Here is a 9010-nt window from a genome sequence, read left to right as displayed (position 1 = left end):
AATATTTTATGATAATCAAGATAAATATTAACTTTATCAACAGAGTATGTCATTAAAGTTACTTATGCAGCTTTTACAACTATTTTGATGACTATTACATAAAATTAACATTTTAATAACTTACATTAATGATTTGTTAAGGAATTGATTCTAATAATGTATTTCACTTGAGTTCATATGCTGTGTCTAGAGTTATAATAGCAGTTACAATTGTTTCAAGCAATTTACATTTAGTTGTTGATTTGTCTGCCTTTACATTTACTTCTTTTGCTTCTTAAATGTTAGCATTTTCCTACAGAAATAGGGTTGTTCATGACAACTCTCAGGAGGTAGGATCAGACTGCTTCCTGACACTCTCCAGTGAGGAAAAATTTAAGTCTCCTGGGGAAAGTGAAAAGTTAAAGGACTCAGAACACAAAGGAGAATTTCGGTACAGTATATTTATAACCTGTTGTTTTACAGGAAATAGGAAATCTCAACTGAATGATCCTGCTATTAGTATAGCTGTGTGTGTGTGTGTGTGTGTGTGTGTGTGTGTGCTGGGGCACTGCTCTGAGGGACACAATGCTCTCTCATGAGACACATTTTCTTTCTCAGATCAAGCATGGTTCCTGACTGCAACAAAGGCCTCTCAGCACATGATACTAGAGAGGAGGATGGGTATGGTTTGCATCTTCTGAATCTTGAGATGTAAGGAGCAAGTACAGAAGTCAGGGAGTAGCTCAGAAACAATAACCATCTATTCCTATCAGGTGCTATGAGTAAAAGTATGTGTCATAGCTGATGTATCAAAACAGGCCTTGGGAAAAGTGAATTAAAGAGTGAAGTTGGACAGCTGATACACAAAGCAATGTTCAGTTCTTGGCATTATTTTAATTAAATATTGTCTTCTCTGAAAAGTGTAACAGTTTACACAGACTGTTCCCTTTTCAGAGAATAGCTGTGGAATTTTCTAAATTAAGCATTCCATAGGAAATTCATGCATCTCTTATTGCTGCAGGATGGAGGTAAACACATCATTCAGTACATGGCAATCCAGTCCAGTGATACAGTAATTTCTACTGGTTAGAGTGAAGAACCATTTCATTAAATATTGGTCCTTGATCAAATTATGGTGGCAAAACTGTAGAAAGTAATGGACAATGATCCTAATGAGTTATTTGTGCTATTAAAAATTTTAGAAGTAATTACATAGTATTGTTTAAATATGTGGTGTTTCTTAACACTAGGTGCTGCATGGTTTTAGCTGCAATATCTAATATCCTGTTTTCTTGCAGCTGATAAGAAACAGAAAACAAAGGAATATCTTACTACAAAAACAGATGAAATAAGGGCCTGAGTCAGTTGATGAGCAGATATTACCAACCCAAAATGAATCAATTGTGCTTGATTGTTTCCAAAGCAGAGTGCTTGTGCTGAATCCCAAGACTATGTTAGGTTAAGCCAAAACTTTGGATATTAAATTTTTAATATCCAATAAAAACTTTAACATTAAAGTTTTTATTTTATCTCCTGCATATGCCCAGTTATTACTGAAAGCACATCTATAAATTAAAACTTTAGAACATTGTGGCTATTTAGCAGATACATGATTTTTATAGCACTGAGTAATAGTCTATAAGATATAATTTATTATTGGTGTGGAAGTAGTAGTCTATATTCAGATTATATCACAACACTTATATGACTTCATTTTGACTGTTTTTTAGTTTTAGAGAGGTGTTTATTGTATGCTTACAGATAGAGCTTAAGAAGGAAGAGAATGGTGTGCTGTTTTGAGTTAGGCATGGAGATCTTTTAATATGGGTTTTTAGATTGATCACTGCAGAAAATAACCCAGCACTGTCCTGTGAGCTTATTCACAAGAGGCTTTAAAGGGAAGGAGTGTTAGCATTTTGATGGCCATCCATTACTATTTATTCATGGTTTGCCTCAATAATGTTTACATTTTAATTTCAAAAAGATCAGCTCAAAGATAGGAAGAACTTCATTATCCTATCAAATAGAGGGTTAGAAAATTTAGGTCAAAAATGTGTCAGAAAAAGGACAGAAGGTATACCCGTCTAGAATATTCCACTACATGAAAATACTCCTTTCTGAAGTCTTGGGACCTACCAATAGAGAAACACTCTCCTTTCACAGATCATGAAGAAAACAAAGCACTGGGGGTATGTATCTGAAGCTGAAAACTACTACATGGATTTTGGCATCCTTAGACTGAAGTTAATAGCTAATGGAGTCCTAAGCAATAGAAATTGTAGTAAATCAGAGTTTGCTTATTTCAGTATCAAGTGACAGAGAAGGTGGTAGAGCAGAGTTTTGCTGAATTTGATGTTTTCACCTCTCAAAAATCCTATATATTTATTTTATATAGTTTAGTAATTTTTACTTACAGATAGAATACCATTGAAGCAGTTAAAATATTTAAAGTACTCATAGACTTTCTGATATTCTATTTTTTCCAGTTGTTGACTATGACTTGTGGGGGATTTTGAAATGCACTTATGACAGAATGTGTTCTTATTCATCCTGTGAGCCCTAAAAGTGTCAAATGAGTAATAGCATATATGAACTTTGGGGCTGTTAGTCCTTGTTAGTGTCCCTTCTTGTAGAAGGTTCCTCACCTTTCCAAACTTCTCTGACCCCCATCTCTAACAAAGACATTTTCATTTGGTAGCAGCAGTCTAAGTAGACTGAGAAGATTTATGCAAGGACATCTTTGTGATATCATTAGTTAAGCACTGGTCAGAGAGTCTTTTTTTTTCCCCTGAACCTTCCCTTCAGTAACTCCATTGGTATCACTGAGAAAACTGTAGTTCCTTCCAGAGTCAGGAGTATATAACAGGTAAAAGACATACCTGTAAATTTAACTTGACAGATGAGACCACAAACTCTCATCTCCAGAAGTTTCTATACAACTGCATACGTTTTCATTAAGGAGTTAGGGTACCTAAGAGAACCTTTTGGATTCAAAAATAATAAGAAGTAAGCTATTATCTTGACTCTCTTTGGCTCAGCTTCCCATGAGTCTTTATTTTTATTATATGACGTGCATAGAGTTTTAAACTAATTGCAATGCACTGAAAAATGATTAAAACTGTTTTAAAATAAGTATAAATGCACCAAAATAGTCCATTTAATGTGTAAGCAGTTTTCATAGGAATCATGGACTGTGGATACATATGATCACACAGAGTTCTTGCTTCCTTTCAACAGAGTTTTGTGTCAGTGTTTAACTTTTGGAAACTGTTGAATGTATCCATGCATGCCCAACTTGGTGGATTAAAACAATTTACAATATGTAACTGTTTTTCCCAGGACACTAGATTCAAGTGACATTTTATGTACATATATATGTACTTTTTGCTTTTTCTATCTCTACAATGGCAGATGGATATAAAACTAATGAAATAGAAATGAAATTAATGAATAGGAGAAAACATTATGTTGTAAAATTGCCCACAGGGGAGCATGCACAGCAGGAATCTAGTGTGACTCTTTCTGTGAATATATTCACATGTATTCATATGCTGTGCAACTGATGTATGCTAATCACCTGACCCCTTTCCTATGTGAATTTGGGAGTTAACTGAGTCTTCATCATGGCAACTCATAGGGAATATATTATTATCATCTTTTTAAGTGAGCAAATTAAGGAACTGACAGTTTGAGGAAATATTAACTTTGACCCAGCATTACTTGTCTGTTCTAAGAATGCTCTTTTCTGTTGTTCTGCTTAGAATACATTTGAGTGTGCTTCTCTCCCTGGGTGTACAGACATATGTATGTATGGTATGCACACATTACACCTGTTTGTGTGAATGCAGCTAACATGTTTTCTTCTAATAATAATAAAGCTCACATTTGTTTTGTGAGCTTCCAACACTAAATGGATAAACATATCCATATGATGTAACGTGACACAGAAAATGAAGTGTAAGCATGAACAGAGACTCCAGAGCAATTGGAGTGCCAGTTCCTCTTTTCTTCTTAGGGAATTCATTGCTTATATCTCATATTTATCAGATTGAGAGCAAGATCATATCACATCTGAGATGTTTGAGAGAGATAAGATTTAACTCAGAAAATATTATATGCAGTAAGGGGAGAGTACAGGCAGTTAAAGAAAATTAATCATTAAACTCCTTTCTCATTACATGAGAACACTTTTCTTTTGGAAGAGTCTCACTCTACACTGTGGCCTGGCCTTGAACTTCTGCATCAGCCTCCCAAGTGCTGGGACTATAGGGTGAGCCACAGTGACCTGCTAGTACATGAGAATTTATTGACTGGTAAAGGTGATAGAAGTAATGGTAAAATGGCAAAAGTAAATAAATGAATAATATCCATAACTATTTCTGAGGCAGCTCTTAAGAAGAAATTTGCAAGTGGTCATCACCAGGGTTGTGGGAACACAGTGGAGGGGGATGTAAGTGACTAGTACAGGAAAAGCGGGGGAGGCTGGTGTTCGGAAATTTCCAGAGAGGAGGCAATGGTATATTGGAACATGAACATAGAAGGCAGTTCACTAGGTAAACAATGAGACTAATACAGAGAAAATAAGTGTGTATAAATGAGGTGCGTGCTAAATGTTGTTATGTTGTTTGATGGGAATGTAACGTGAGGTTTTGGCACAAGTAAAATTTTCTATCAAGATAGGCATGATGGTGCACACTTGTAATCCCAGCATTTGGGAGACTGAGGCAAAGGGATTGTGAGTTTGAGACCAACCTGGACTACATAGTGAGTTGGAGACCAGTCTCTACTTCGTAGCAAGCCATTGTCTTAACTTTTTTTCAATTAAATTCAGTGACCTAATTCATAGATTTCAGGAATCATATTAAGAAGACTGAATTTTAATTTGTTGGGAATACGTTCATTTAGCAAAGAATGCTTTAGTGGGGAAAAGATGGCATGTAAAGGTAAAGAGTTCCGCAACTGATTACACATGGAGAATATATGTTGAGAGATGCCCAGTCCTAAGTGACACATCTAAAGTGGAACCCCTACACCTAAGGCTCATGGGACAATACAGAACAGGGGATAGAGAAAATACTAATACATTCCTCTACTCTCACCAGTGTAGCTTCCTCATACAACAGAGTGTGGTGCACACAGAAGGCCACAACTGGTCAAGTTTTAGAGAATAAAAGACTGCAGAGTGTGTGTCCCTGGATAGGACTCCCATATTAAACCTCATCCACCCATGGCTCAGAGATCATTGCAGAAGAGGGGGCAGAAAGATTGTAAGAGACAGGAATGGTGCTGAAACCTGAGGAAAGAGAGGCTTCAGGCCTCTGGGAACTTGTTCATTATTTACTTGCAACAATGGTGAGAACATATGCAAGACCCATGCTGACTTAATCAGACAGAGACCTTGCATAGAACTGGGGAGATGGGCAGCAGGTCCCAACCTTACCAGAAGAACTATTTGAAACTGTTGCTGTGGGCTGAGGGAGAGTTGATCTTCTTTGGGGAGTGACTCCAGATAGGCTGACTAGACTCCAGTGGATGAACTTGCACCAAAGGATATCTGGGTATAAAAGTTTGACCAGATAAGCCTTAATATATACGCATGAAGTCCGGTGGGGGGCATTATAGGGGGTGTGGATGGGGGAAGAGGTCTAAGTTTGATTAAGATCTATTGTATGAAATGCACAGAAGCTCAATAAAAATATACATATCCCACTAGTATACACAGGCTATGCTGCTGCCTGCATGGTTATCCCTTTGTGTGTTTCATGTCCAGATTCATGCTTCCATTCTCAAGAACCCTCTTTGAGAACATTATCTAAACATATCTGTTACCAGGATGTACTCTGTATTTAATGCCAAGAATTTCAGGAATTACTTAGTTGTTGAGTGGTTAATTTACATTTTCTTTCACCAAGGTATAAATCTCATTTGGTGAGACATGGTTTTGTTCACTGTAAAATTCAAATACCTTCAACACTAAGTGTAAAATGCTTTGGGCTCAATACTTACTAAATGAATGAGTGAAGAGAGAAATCAGTCACAATGAGAATGAGGGAAAATGTAGATATCAGAGAAACTTTTCTGGGCAGTATTGACAACAGGCTTATTAAGGAGAGCATAAAGGGAGAGTCAAGCTGCAATTCACATTTTCCATTTAATGAGTGGCAAAAAGTACATTGAAGAAAAATCAGTTGATATAGTGACCATAAAAAGAGTTTGATTTGAAAAGGTATGAGGATGAGTAGCTAATTTTGAACTGCTTTACTTTTAGAATTGCAGGTAAGAAATTTCCCTCTCCAATTTAACCGAGGCTCTAAAAGTAACAAAATGATTAATTTCCCTCATTTGCAAGAATCTGTTCAATGACTTGCTCTTTTCTCTTCCAGGAGATGAGTTCCAATTGCTCTCTGTGGCAGGAGAACAGCTTGTCTGTTAAACACTTTGCATTTGCCAAGTTTTCTGAGATTTCCGGACAGTATTTTCTCCTATTCACCCTCATCCTCCTCATGTTCTTGGTGTCACTGACAGGTAATGCACTCATCACTCTTGCCATCTGGACCAACCCAGCCCTCCATATCCCCATGTACTTCTTTCTGGGCAACTTGTCTTCTCTGGAGATTGGCTACACATCCTCTGTCATACCCAAGATGCTGCAGAGCCTTGTGAGTGAGGCCCGAGGAATCTCTCAGGAGGGCTGTGCCACACAGATGTTTTTCTTCACATTATTTGCTATCAGCTAGTGTTGTCTGTTGGCAGCCATGGATTTTGAATGCTACATGGCCATATGCTCCCCACTCCACTATGCAACATGAATGAGTCGTTTGATGTGTGCCCATTTGGCAGTGGTATCTTGGGGAGTGGGATGCATGGTAGGCTTGGGACAGACCAGTTATATTTTCTCCTTGTACTTTTGTGGACCCTGTGAGATAGACCACTTCTTCTGTGACCTTCCACCTATCCTCGCACTTGCCTGTGGAGATACATCCCATAATGAGGCTGCAGGCTTTGTGGTGGCAATCCTTTGCATTTCCAGCCCATTTTTACTGATCATTGCTTCCTATGGAAGAATTCTATCTGCAGTGCTTATGATGCCCTCCCCTGATGGCCACCATAAAGCCCTCTCTACCTGTTCTTCTCATCTACTCATAGTAACGCTCTTCTATGGCTCAGGATCTGTCACCTACTTGAGGCCCAAGGCTACACACTCACCTGGAATAAACTCCTGGCCCTCTTTTATACTGCGGTGACATCCATGCTCAACCCCATCATCTATAGTCTACGGAACAAGGAAGTCAAGGTGGCACTGAGGAGAACTCTCGGCCAGAGAAAGGTTCTGGCAATGGATAGGTAACAGAGGCCCATGCAAATCTAATCTTTGGAAAGGATGCACTTCAGAGTAAACAAAAACAGGTTCACTTTTCCATCTGTATGTAAGAGCCTTTAATAATCATTATTATGATTTTTTTACTCATCTGTGAAGTCAGAGGTATTTTCTAATTGTAAGTGGTGAGTCCAATACCTAAATCCTTTAGTCTAGATTGTGGTATAATTTACCAGGTTATGTCTCAGAAGTGTGGCAAATTCTTACTTCACATTCTCCGTCATTGTTCAGCTCCCAAGGGCTCTATAACATGCCTTCTGCAAAGGATTGCTCTTTATTCTCTAAAAACTCTACAAGACATGTTATTTCTTTCTGTAAAAAAATCTTTGATTTTAATTAATGGCACATAATTAAAAATTAAAGAATTATTTACAAATTGTGTAGACCACAAAATGTGTAAACATTTTAATAAAGCAAGCTTTAAGGTTTTAGAACTATTTTCTATGATACATAGAAACTTAAAATCTTTATGATACATAAAGAAAAATAAGGAATTTTTGTAAAGGAATTCCAATGATGTGTTTTGTAAGAAAGGAAATATCCAAGGTTCAAGGAAGAAAAATAAACCAATAAAGAATTTAAGAAGTTTATAAAATTTATATACTTGCAGCTGACCCCTGACTCAATATATTTATAAATTATCCAGTTACTTTCTCTTAAAATAAATGAGTATATTGTAATATAACTCAGTTACAAACAGCTAGTTCTCAAGAGATGTGTTGTTAACATTTGAAATAAATCTCTCATTTAGTCCTGGGCCATGGGACCTGAGATTTCCAGAGAGCATCTCTTTTACCCATGATTCCTAGCTTAACGTTGCAAATGGCCCCCACCCAGGTGATTTGTAACATCATGGTTTCAGATGTAAGTGTGTGTGTGTGTGTGTGTGTGTGTGTGTGTATGAAATATATACATTTATTGGTTTTTGAATTTTTAATTTAATTTTTATTTTATGTGTATGAGTATATTGCCTTCATGTATGTGAGTTCACCCGTGTCCTGCAGTGGCCACAGAGGTCAGAAGAGGGCTTCAAATTCCCCTGAAACTGGAGTTAAGGAAGGTTCATAGCCACCATGTGGGTGCTGGGTATTGAACCCAGGTACTCTGCAAAAGCAGTCAGTGCTCTTAACCACTGAGCCATCTCTCTATACCCGACATTTTTATTTTTTGTGTGTATGAGTGTATTGCCTGCGTGTGTCTAAGTGTACCCACATCATGCAGTGCCTGCAGAGGTTAGAAGAGGACATCGGATCTCCTGGAATGAGTTACAGATGGTTGTTACCCGCCTTGTGGGTGCTGGGAATAAAAACCTGCGTCCTTTACAAGAGTAGTCAGTGTTCTTAACCATTGAGCCATCTCTCCAGCCCCAAAATACATTTTGTTGTTGTTTTGCTTTTTTTGTTTTTTTAGTCTTTTTGAGACAGGGTCTCCCTGTAGCCCCAGATGGCCTGTAATTCCCTATGTAGACCAGGCTGGCCTCCATCTCACAGAGATTCACCTGCCTCTATCTCCTGAGTGCTGGGATTAAATGTGTGCATCACCATACCCAATGGAAATATATACATTTATATAATATGTATCCATTGAGAGAGAACAGGAAATGGAAGGGCTGGAGAGATGGCTCATTTGCTAAGAGCACTGGCTGCTCTTGCA

General features: G+C 37.7%; 1 pseudogene; it reads left to right on the top strand.

Moving 5' to 3' along the window:
• Positions 1 to 6365: 6365 nt before the first annotated feature.
• LOC103730131 lies at positions 6366 to 7327 on the top strand (annotated as a pseudogene).
• Positions 7328 to 9010: the final 1683 nt, after the last annotated feature.

This window comes from Nannospalax galili, unplaced genomic scaffold, assembly GCF_000622305.1.
Source record: "Nannospalax galili isolate Female #2095 unplaced genomic scaffold, S.galili_v1.0 scaffold813, whole genome shotgun sequence".
Taxonomy (NCBI): domain Eukaryota; kingdom Metazoa; phylum Chordata; class Mammalia; order Rodentia; family Spalacidae; genus Nannospalax; species Nannospalax galili.
The sequence above is the reverse complement of the archived record's forward strand: the minus strand, read 5'-3'. Positions and strand labels throughout refer to the sequence as shown.